The following is an 8982-nucleotide window of genomic DNA, read 5'->3' on the forward strand; positions in this document are numbered from 1 at the left end:
TGGGAAGGCCCAACTCTGCCCAAGGTATATAATAGCAAAAGTTTTGACTTTCTCTTGGCCTTAAGCTTTCTTAATGTGTCTGTATATTTCTTCACTATCTTCTCCACTAACATGCCTGTGTTAGTTATCTACTGCTGTGTAACAAGTTACCCCCCAATGTAGCAACTTAAAAAAAAAACATATTTATTATCTAATAGTTTCTGTGGGTCAGGAATCCAGGCACCACTTAGCTGAGCCCTCTGCTTCTTGGTCTCTCAGAAGGCTGCGATCAAGGTGTTGGCTGGGACTGTGGTCATCTTGAAGCTCAAAGTGGGGGTGGATTTACTTCCAAACTCATCAATGGTTGTTGGCAGAACTCATTTCCTCAGTGGCTGTTGGCTGGGGTTGCCCTCAGTTCCTTCTTATATGAGTTTCCCCACAGGGCAGCTCATCCAAGTGAGAGAGAAAGAGAATGAACAAGATGGAACTCACAGCCTTTGTGAGGTTAATCTCTGAGGTGACATGCCATCACTTTTGCCGTACTCTATTCACTGGAAGTGAGTCATTAGGTCCGGTCCATACTCAAGAGAGTTTACAAAGGCCCACATACCAGGAGGTAGAGCTCGTCGGGTCATTCTAGAAGTCTGCCGAACCACAATGCCTTTGTAGGGACTGGAGCCAGCCCTCAGGACCAGAAACAGGCTCTAACAGCTTCCTTCTCTTATTTCTACTTTGAAATCAGTAGTATCTCCTCAACCTTTGTGGGAGCAGTTGTGAGGGTGTCCTCTTGAGCCAAGCCCCTAGGCAACTGACTTGATAGTGAAGCAAACTGAATTCAACCTAAGCAACTCATAACCAGTACCTGAAGCTGGGCTGTAATGAATGAGAACGAGCGCGCTTCAAGGTTGGGCAAGTCTTTTGATTCTTTGTTCTTTCCCTCACTCAAGTGGTTATGATGATATGTGAACCTAGAGGACAAACTTTCCCAAAACAGGGATAGAGAATCTCTTGTTTTGGCAGTACTGCCTCCTGCAAAGGTAGGGTGGGGTCAGAATCCGGGAGCACGGATGCCGCTGCCAGCTCCCAGTCCCCAGGCGGCGGTGTCTGCGAACAGAGGAGGTATGCCCTGGCTCGGCCGGTACGTCTGTCAAGGCAGCTCCAGGCTGCCTTGAAACAGAAGCCTGTTGTTTCCCAGGAATGTCAGGTCCCATGTGCGCAGAACCATGCCATTGCTTTGGCAAGTTCGTTTTATTTTCATTCATTTAATTGCCTCTCTCAGCTGTTTGTTTTATGAGGAGTTAGTTTCATTAGTCTACTAAGCCCACGTGCTAGCTCCGTGCGCTCAAACGTTGCGTGGACGTTGAGTTTTTCCCCAACTGGGTCTTGCAGAGAACATATATGACCCTAGCGTTGCCCTCTCGAAGTTGAGGCCTGGCATGGATTGCCTGGCATGGGGCCAGGAAGTTCATTAAGTCTTCATCTGAGTTGGTGTAACTTTCTTATGTAAAAGCCACTGACGGCTCCCTGTTTGCAGGAAATGCCAAGCTTGTTGGCGTGAATACAGGCCCTTCACAGCCTGGCCCGAGTCTGCCTCCCCACAGGCCTGTCCAGCTGCTTGTCTGGATCTCCTGTCCACACAACAGCTAGAATCCTAGCCTGCTTTCATGCTGTTTCTTTATTCATGCATTTCCCTCACTGTGGGATGAAGGCCCTCCCTCTCTGACCCCCTCTGCCCATCTCTGCATGGCAATCTCCTCCTCATCTTCCAAGGCCCCACTCAAACACTAGCTCTGCTTTGTAACTTTTCGGACCTCCTGCTTTCCTTTGGGTTAGAACTCGTGGGTCGATAGCAGCTGCCATCAGTACCCCACCCATTTCCCCTTGGCATTTACCACGTTTTGACACACCAGCCTGACTTCCCACTGCCAGCACCCGCAACTCTTTTTCTGGGGGCTTCCTTTGTCTGCCCACCCTGCCCAGGTGCAGGGTGGGTTGGAAATGTTGGGAGTTATGTCCCCAGAGCAGCCCACCCCCAATAACTGATGGGACTCGGTAGACAAACACCCCGGCTCCCTCACCCTTTGGGCAGGGCATTCCCGAGGCATTTCTCTACAGCAGCCCCTGGGGTCTCCCATGGAGCGAAGCTCCACTTGCCCACAGAAGCAACTGGTTGATAACACATCCCTTCATCCCTTCTCAGTTGCTTCCCCTTCCTTTCTCATTCCCCCCCTTCCCTATCACTGTTCACCCCCCGCCCCCACCCCAACGGCCAATAACGTCTTTGTACTTGAATGTTTGCTTCAGGGTCTGCTTCTGGGGATCCCAACTAATACAGAGCCCTTCATTTGTGTTTGGGCTCTGTCTACACATTTGTTACAGCCCATATTACAATGTATTGTGTGTTGCCATGGTGTCCTGTGTCCACTGTGACCTCCTTGAGGACAAGATCTCTGCCTTGTCCCTCTCCGCACTCCCCACACTGAGTGCAGTGTCGGGCCCACAAGCAGTGCTCAGACTTTTGTAGAGTTGATTGATTCTCTTATGCTCATTTTCCTGTTTTTTTTTTTTTTTTTTTTTTATTTAATTTTTCTGTTTTCATAGCTGATGGAGTTTAGATCCTGTTTTTGAGCCAGAGGATGAAGTGGTCAGCCAGACCATCTCAGCATCACTGTGGGCCCAGCCTCTTTTGTGGCCCTTTGTGTCAAGAAGTTTGCCCAGAGGGTTATGTAGCCAGGTGACAGAGCAGCCCTATGCTGGCCACTCCTTGACAGACTGCGAGATTGCATTTTGCATTTTGTGTGGTTGCACTGGTCTTAATTTGGTACAGACAGCATCTGTTCTCATTTCTTTTACCCGGACTCTGTTGTTCCAAATGAGAAATCGGGATGAGTGTAAATGAGATATTGGGAATAAAATCCCATGCTGCAAAGTGCTGAAGTCCCAGGGAAAGGAAGAAATATCTGCTGTGCTATCCTGGGATCACCTTAGATGCCTGCTGAGGTATACTCACATACGCTCCCTGGCCAAGTTTGGGACTTGGGGAAGAATTTCTCACCCCACCTGAGTGAAGAGTGGGAGGGCTGGGGAATGACACATTGGAAGGTTGAGTAAGATTCTCAGAAGAAAGTCTTTACTACAATGTTGTTGTTGTTATTATTATTATTATTATTATTATTATTCTGTGATGACCTTATTCAGTTTTTGTCTATAATTATTGCACTTTTTTTCAGGGTGAGAGAGGAAAAGGGACCAGGAAGTGCTCACCAGGTGGGGTATCACTCTCTTTTGTGTCAAGCACTTCTTTACAAAGGACAAAACCCCAACCACAGTGCAGGGAGCATTCTGTACCTATTGGCAGAGCTCCACAACTGACAGACAATGAATGGTCCCAGGTTGGCAAGCAGGCTGGGTGCCTCATCGGCTAGTTTCATCTGGTTGAGCTTGGTTTGGTTGGTGCCCCATTTGCCTCCAGGCCTTGAGAATGTTTCTGATGGGGCAGGAAGGTGATAATAAGGCCTCTTAGCACCACTGATTAGCCCCTCTTGCTTCTGTCCCCTTGGTTCCTGGGAAGTTAACACCTGTGGGCTTTTCCCTTGGAAGAAGCCCAACTGGGTCATTCTCGCTGAAAGTAGATCCTTGATCCAGAGGGTTGTTTTTATTTTTCTTTTTTTAACAGCATGTCTTTAATGAATTGTTATGACCTTGGGAACACTGCAAAATAGAATGGCATGGGGCATCAAGGGTATAAGATGGCCCAGAGTCTTTTCTTGAGAACTGTGCTTTGCTCTGACATATGTCTTGCTTAGTTAATTTATTAGAATTAAGATATATTCCTTTATGAGTGAAAATATATGGTAGGATTTCTGTTGAATATCCTTACTTGGCCAAATAAAAAGTTGGCAACAACCTTATCATTTCTAACATTCCCTTCAAAAATATATTTTTCATAGATTGGTGATACACAGAAGACAGTGGACAGATATAGAGGACAGATTAAATACTCCATGAGTCCTCATCTAAGCCTGATTTTTTTTACTTTCTGTAGAAGAGTATACTTTGCCATCGATGCCTAGCTTTCCTTATCTGCAAGATGGGGGCGGAGACCAGGCCACCTAGCTTTATATAGATCAACTGAGAAGGTGATTAGGGTAAGAAAAATCCATGAGGAATGAGGTAGGCTGAGAAATGGCCTTCAAGAGATATCCACTTCCTAAGCCCTGGAACCTGTGATAGTTATCTTATGTGGAAAAAAAAATGGAGGTGGTGGGGAGGTCTTTGCAGATGGGACTCAATTAAGGATCTTGAGAAGGGGAAACTGTCCTGGATTATCCAGGTGGCTCTAAACAAAATCACACACATCCTTATAAAAGGGAGGCGAAGGAGACTGCAGACACAGGAGAAGGAGATGTGAAAGCATAAAGCAGAGCAGAAAGAGATTTGAAGATAATGTCCTTGCAGATTAGACTGATGTAGTCACAAGCCAAGGAATGCCAGAAACTACTAGAAGCTGTGAGAGGCAGGGAATGGATTCTCCCCAAGCACCTCTGGAGAGCATGGCCCTGGCCTTACTGACATCTTGATTTCAGCCCAGTGATACTGACTTTGGACTTTTGACCTCCAGAACTGTGAGAGAGTAAGTTTCTGTTGTTTTACGCCTCCGACGTTGTGGTAATTTGTCACAACAGTCACAGGAAACTAACAGAGGATTCCAGACTCTAAGCTCCTTTAGACTAGGGATTAATCCTGTGTTTCTTTAATCTCTCAAACAATGCCTTGTCCTTAGCATGGACATACCTAGCTGCCCACACCTGTAGATGAGACGGCTCGGCACCAATCTGCTATTTAAGGGCAAATCTTCTGAGTCTTCTCTTTTAGGGCCTGTAGACATTTCCTGGATTGTTGGGGACATGTAACCATGGCTCTTTCTCAACTTCATTTCTAGAAACATTAGACTGTCTCCTTGACGTTACACAGAAAGAGATGTTCTTTGCAAGGCAGTGGTTCGGACTTGAAAGAGGCATATTTTTTAGCAGACAGTGGGATGAGAAATGGGAGTCTGTGCCACGAACCCTTTCTACGAACAGTGTGATGAAAGCATACCTTTTCTTGGTTCAGGTCCCTTCGGAGTAAGAATTCGTTTCCTGTTTTGCTTTTCAACCTGAGAAGTGACTGTCAGAGGTTGAATTATGTCCCCCTCAAATCCACATGGTGAAATACCTCAGAATGTGACCTTATTTGGAAATAGCGCCACTGCAGATGTAATCAGTTAAGATAAAGTCATTAGGGTAGGCCCTAACCCAGAGTACTGGTGCCCTTATATAAAGGGGAAATTTGGACAAAGACCCACAGACATGGGGAGAATGTCACGAAGGCAGAGATGGCGTGATGCACCTACAATCCAAGGAACACCACAGATCGCCGGCAAACCCCTGGAAGCTAGGGGAGAGGCGTGGGACAGAGTCCCCCTCACAGCCTCAGGAGGAACCAATGCCGCAGATACGTTGATCTTGAACTTCTGGCTTCCAGAACTTCGAGACAACACGTTGCCGTTGTTGAAGCTGCTCAGCATGCAGTGCTTTGTTATGGCGGCCCGAATCAACGAGCCCAGTGCCACCAACTTGTGCTCTATGTGTCTTGCCTGCACCTTGTAGGGAGCAGCTAAATGAAAGAGAGAGAACAAGAGGGAGTGCTCCTGCTTATATGCAGGGCAGGAGTGCAGCCTTTAGAAGTGTGGCCTTGATGTCTGAACAGCAATCCTTCCACACCCAGCAATTTGTCTGCTGCCTGTGATAAGAAGATCCATGGAGTCTCAAAGCCACCTCCCTGTCCTAATCCCTCCCCAGGGAGCCAACCTTTCCCTCCAGATGGGGTCAGTGAAGGAAAGTAAAGTTTCAGTCATGCCTTTCAAGTTGCCCTCCCCTCCCCTCTCGCTTTGGTCTCTCCCCCTCCCCCCACAGCCCCCCTTGTTTCCAAGTGCCCAGCCTTGTCAGAAGAGAGGGGACCATCTGGTTAGTCCTTGTTTACTGCACACCCTGCCAGTTTGAGCTTATTAATCATATTTACCCAAGTATCTTAATTACTCCCTGTCTAGCAACTTGCTTTGCACTCAGCTGTTGACCCCTCTTTTTTTATTCCTTTCTATCATTAATCATAGGCGCAGCGTGGGTACAGGAATTCCTGAAGCTTGGATTTCGCTGGCACCGTTACCACTCCCAGAGAGGAGCGGCTGGAGTTCACGGCTGGTTCCTGACAAACTTCCTAATTAATCTGCTGAAGATCAGAGGAGGACTAATCGGGGCTGAAGACTGTTGGGCCCATCCCCCCGCCCTTTCCGTGTGTGTGTCTGTGTGTGTGTGTCTGTGTGTGTGTGTACCGCGCGCCTGTGCACACACTTACAGTGCTGAGCTTGGCAGGAGAGAGTCTCAGCCAGCGATTCAGCACAATAGCATTCCTGCTGCTGCCACCTACCTTCCCGGCTTTGGGAGGAGGAATTTTCTTCTCTTGCTTAGAAGTTTCCAGGAGTCCCCACTCCTTCTGCTGGCGGATGCATGGCGGAATACACATCTTCCAGCCCACTTTCCTATGGGACCAGAATCTCGGGGCCGGTGCAGGCAGGAGCTGTCTCGTGCAGAGCGGATTAAAGCTTTCTCCGGTGGAGCCAAAGATCGGGGGGCCTCTCAGGAGCTCAAGATGCTCCAGGGCCCAAGACCGGCCAAGTCCAGGGGCGGCTGCAGACCTCAGGAGCACCCGCTGCAGGGTGCCAGGCTAACAACTTCCAGACAGACAGCTGCCGCACGGGAGGAAATGCAGAGCCGAGGACAGCTGAGCAAGAGTAGGAAGTCTCTCGAATAAGCCATGCCCCGTGTGCCCCTTTCTCTTTTCTTTAGCAGAAGGCAGCGGGCAGGCAACAAGGGCCGGGCTTCTTTCTTTCCGCCGGGCCTGAATCTCCAGGCCGAGAGACACCATTAAGGAGTATAATTTGTTGATCCAGGCTCTCCTTGCGTTTCAGTGCAGAGTGGCATCGTTTTCTTTATGACCTCGTAAAGTCACAGCCGAGAGGCCGATTTGGAAAACAAACTGCCTCAGGTTGACAGATAATTAGATACAGGGGACATATTATATGCCTTTGCATATAAATGTGCTCCGAGGCGTGTTGGTTCATCTGAAGTTGAGGTTAAAGGCGCGCCAGGTATTCCTGACACATCAGGATATATATTTTCATACGGTCTCGGGCGCTGTGTTGGTTTTATAGCCCTTTCATCCCGATGCTGACTGATGGCGACCGAGCGCAACCCAACTTAAGAGGAGCGGGGCGCTCGCTCACCCATGAGCCTCTGCGCGGCCGCTGGGCTCCCCACCCCCCCGCGACTCCCTCCCTTACCCAGCCCTGGCAGAGGGGCTGTTCTTCAGGCTTCCATGCCTTGCGCATGACCAATGGCCACCCTGGGCCGGGGGTGGAAGCGGGCAGGATCCACTTTTCTTTTCTTCTCCCCCCTCCTTTTTTTTTTTTTTTTTTTTTTGAATTCTGGGGACCCATTTAATAACAGTTACAAAACAGGGGCCTCCCAAGACTGAGGCAGACCCTGGTGGAGTTCTATACAAGCTAAGCCATGGAAGTGGCTCTTCTGGAACGTTCTGCGGACTGTCGAGGCTGCTGGTGGACAGCTGCCGCTGCTCAATATGGCGGCTGGGCCGTGCTGGGGAAGCTCTTCCGTCCTCGGGAATCAGGTCCGAGAGCCAGGGCCTGGCGCCAACCCGAGAAGGATGGGTCTCTCCTTCCCCTGCAGCCTCAGAGCGCCGGGCTAGGGACAGGTCTCTCTGAACACACGGTTCCAGTCAAATTCATCCCCACCAAAATGTAAAGAGCTTAATTTAATGCCCTTCGGGAGTAATTTCAATTTAAAAGTGGCATTACAGCCGGTGGCTGAAAGAATGGCTTAGCGGTTAGTCATCTACCGTTTGGGCGAGTCACTTAATCTCTTTGAGTCTGTTTCTTCATCCTAAAATAGGAATAAGAAGCCGTGCTCACCTTATAACGCTGAGAAGATTAACTTCGATAAAACTTGTAGCCCAGCGCTTCCCATACAGTATCTGGCACGTGTTAACTGTCTTTAATGAGGAAGCTTAACAGAGCTCATCCTAGTAAAAAATGAGGAGAGAGGAGAGGGCCTCGACCCCAAGGAAGGGGCTGTCTGACACGCCGTCTCCTCAGCGCCGTGTGGAGGTGGCCGTGGGCTGGTGAGCTGCAGAGGCCCCTGGTTCTTGGGAGGTCTGGTTTGGGCCCTGCCTCTGATTAGCTGTGTAATCCGGCCATGTCACTCCCTCTGTCCCACTCGTTAGTTTCCTCATCCGTAAAATGAAGGGCCCTCTGAGGGCCGCGGGGGGCAGCGTCCGACCCCTGGCCGCCTCGTGAGGCGGGTCTGTGGGGGGCGCTCTCCTGTCCTCTGCCAGGCATCCGGCAGGCCCGCTGTCATCCCTGCCGCTGCAACAGGCCTGTGTGGTTTTCCAGGCCAAATTAGAGGGCCGGGGGTGGGGGGGTGGGAGCTCTTAAAAAGACTTCGGCGAGATGGCTGAACAGTTCTCAGCTTGAAATGATCCTCCTTCTTCAATCTTGCCAGGGATCTCTATTAGAAAGGGACAGAAGGAGAGAAAGAGAGAGAGAGAGATTGAGATGGAGGGAGAGAAAGCAGACAGAGCAAGAGAGAGAAGGCAAAAGGAAGGAGAGGGAGAGAGAATAACCTCATAGGCCAGCCCTAAGCCTTGTTGAAGGAGATGATATAAATAGAGTTGCTGTCACTTTGATGAATTAAATCCTCTGTTAATTAGGATGCATCGATTTAAGGGTTGTCCAGGCAGATAGTCCTTTTCCCCTTCCCAGCAAGTGATAGCAGAGGGAGGAAGCAAGAGAGGGGTGGCTTTCTCTCGTTCTTGCCTGATGGCTGCTTTCTCTCCCAGGCTTCATTTATTATCCCAGAACATGGGCACTGCAGTTTTCTCCATGTG

The 8982-nt window shown here is 49.3% G+C and overlaps 1 long non-coding RNA gene across 1 annotated transcript; it reads left to right on the forward strand.

Moving 5' to 3' along the window:
* The first annotated feature begins 516 nt into the window (after nucleotides 1–516).
* On the forward strand, nucleotides 517–7454 carry LOC131506759 (uncharacterized). The gene is made up of 3 exons (XR_009259130.1): nucleotides 517–883; nucleotides 3210–3246; nucleotides 6134–7454. It is a non-coding gene; the product is annotated as an uncharacterized LOC131506759 (long non-coding RNA).
* Nucleotides 7455–8982: the final 1528 nt, after the last annotated feature.

The sequence above is a fragment of the Neofelis nebulosa genome, chromosome 3 (assembly GCF_028018385.1).
Source record: "Neofelis nebulosa isolate mNeoNeb1 chromosome 3, mNeoNeb1.pri, whole genome shotgun sequence".
NCBI lineage: Eukaryota > Metazoa > Chordata > Mammalia > Carnivora > Felidae > Neofelis > Neofelis nebulosa.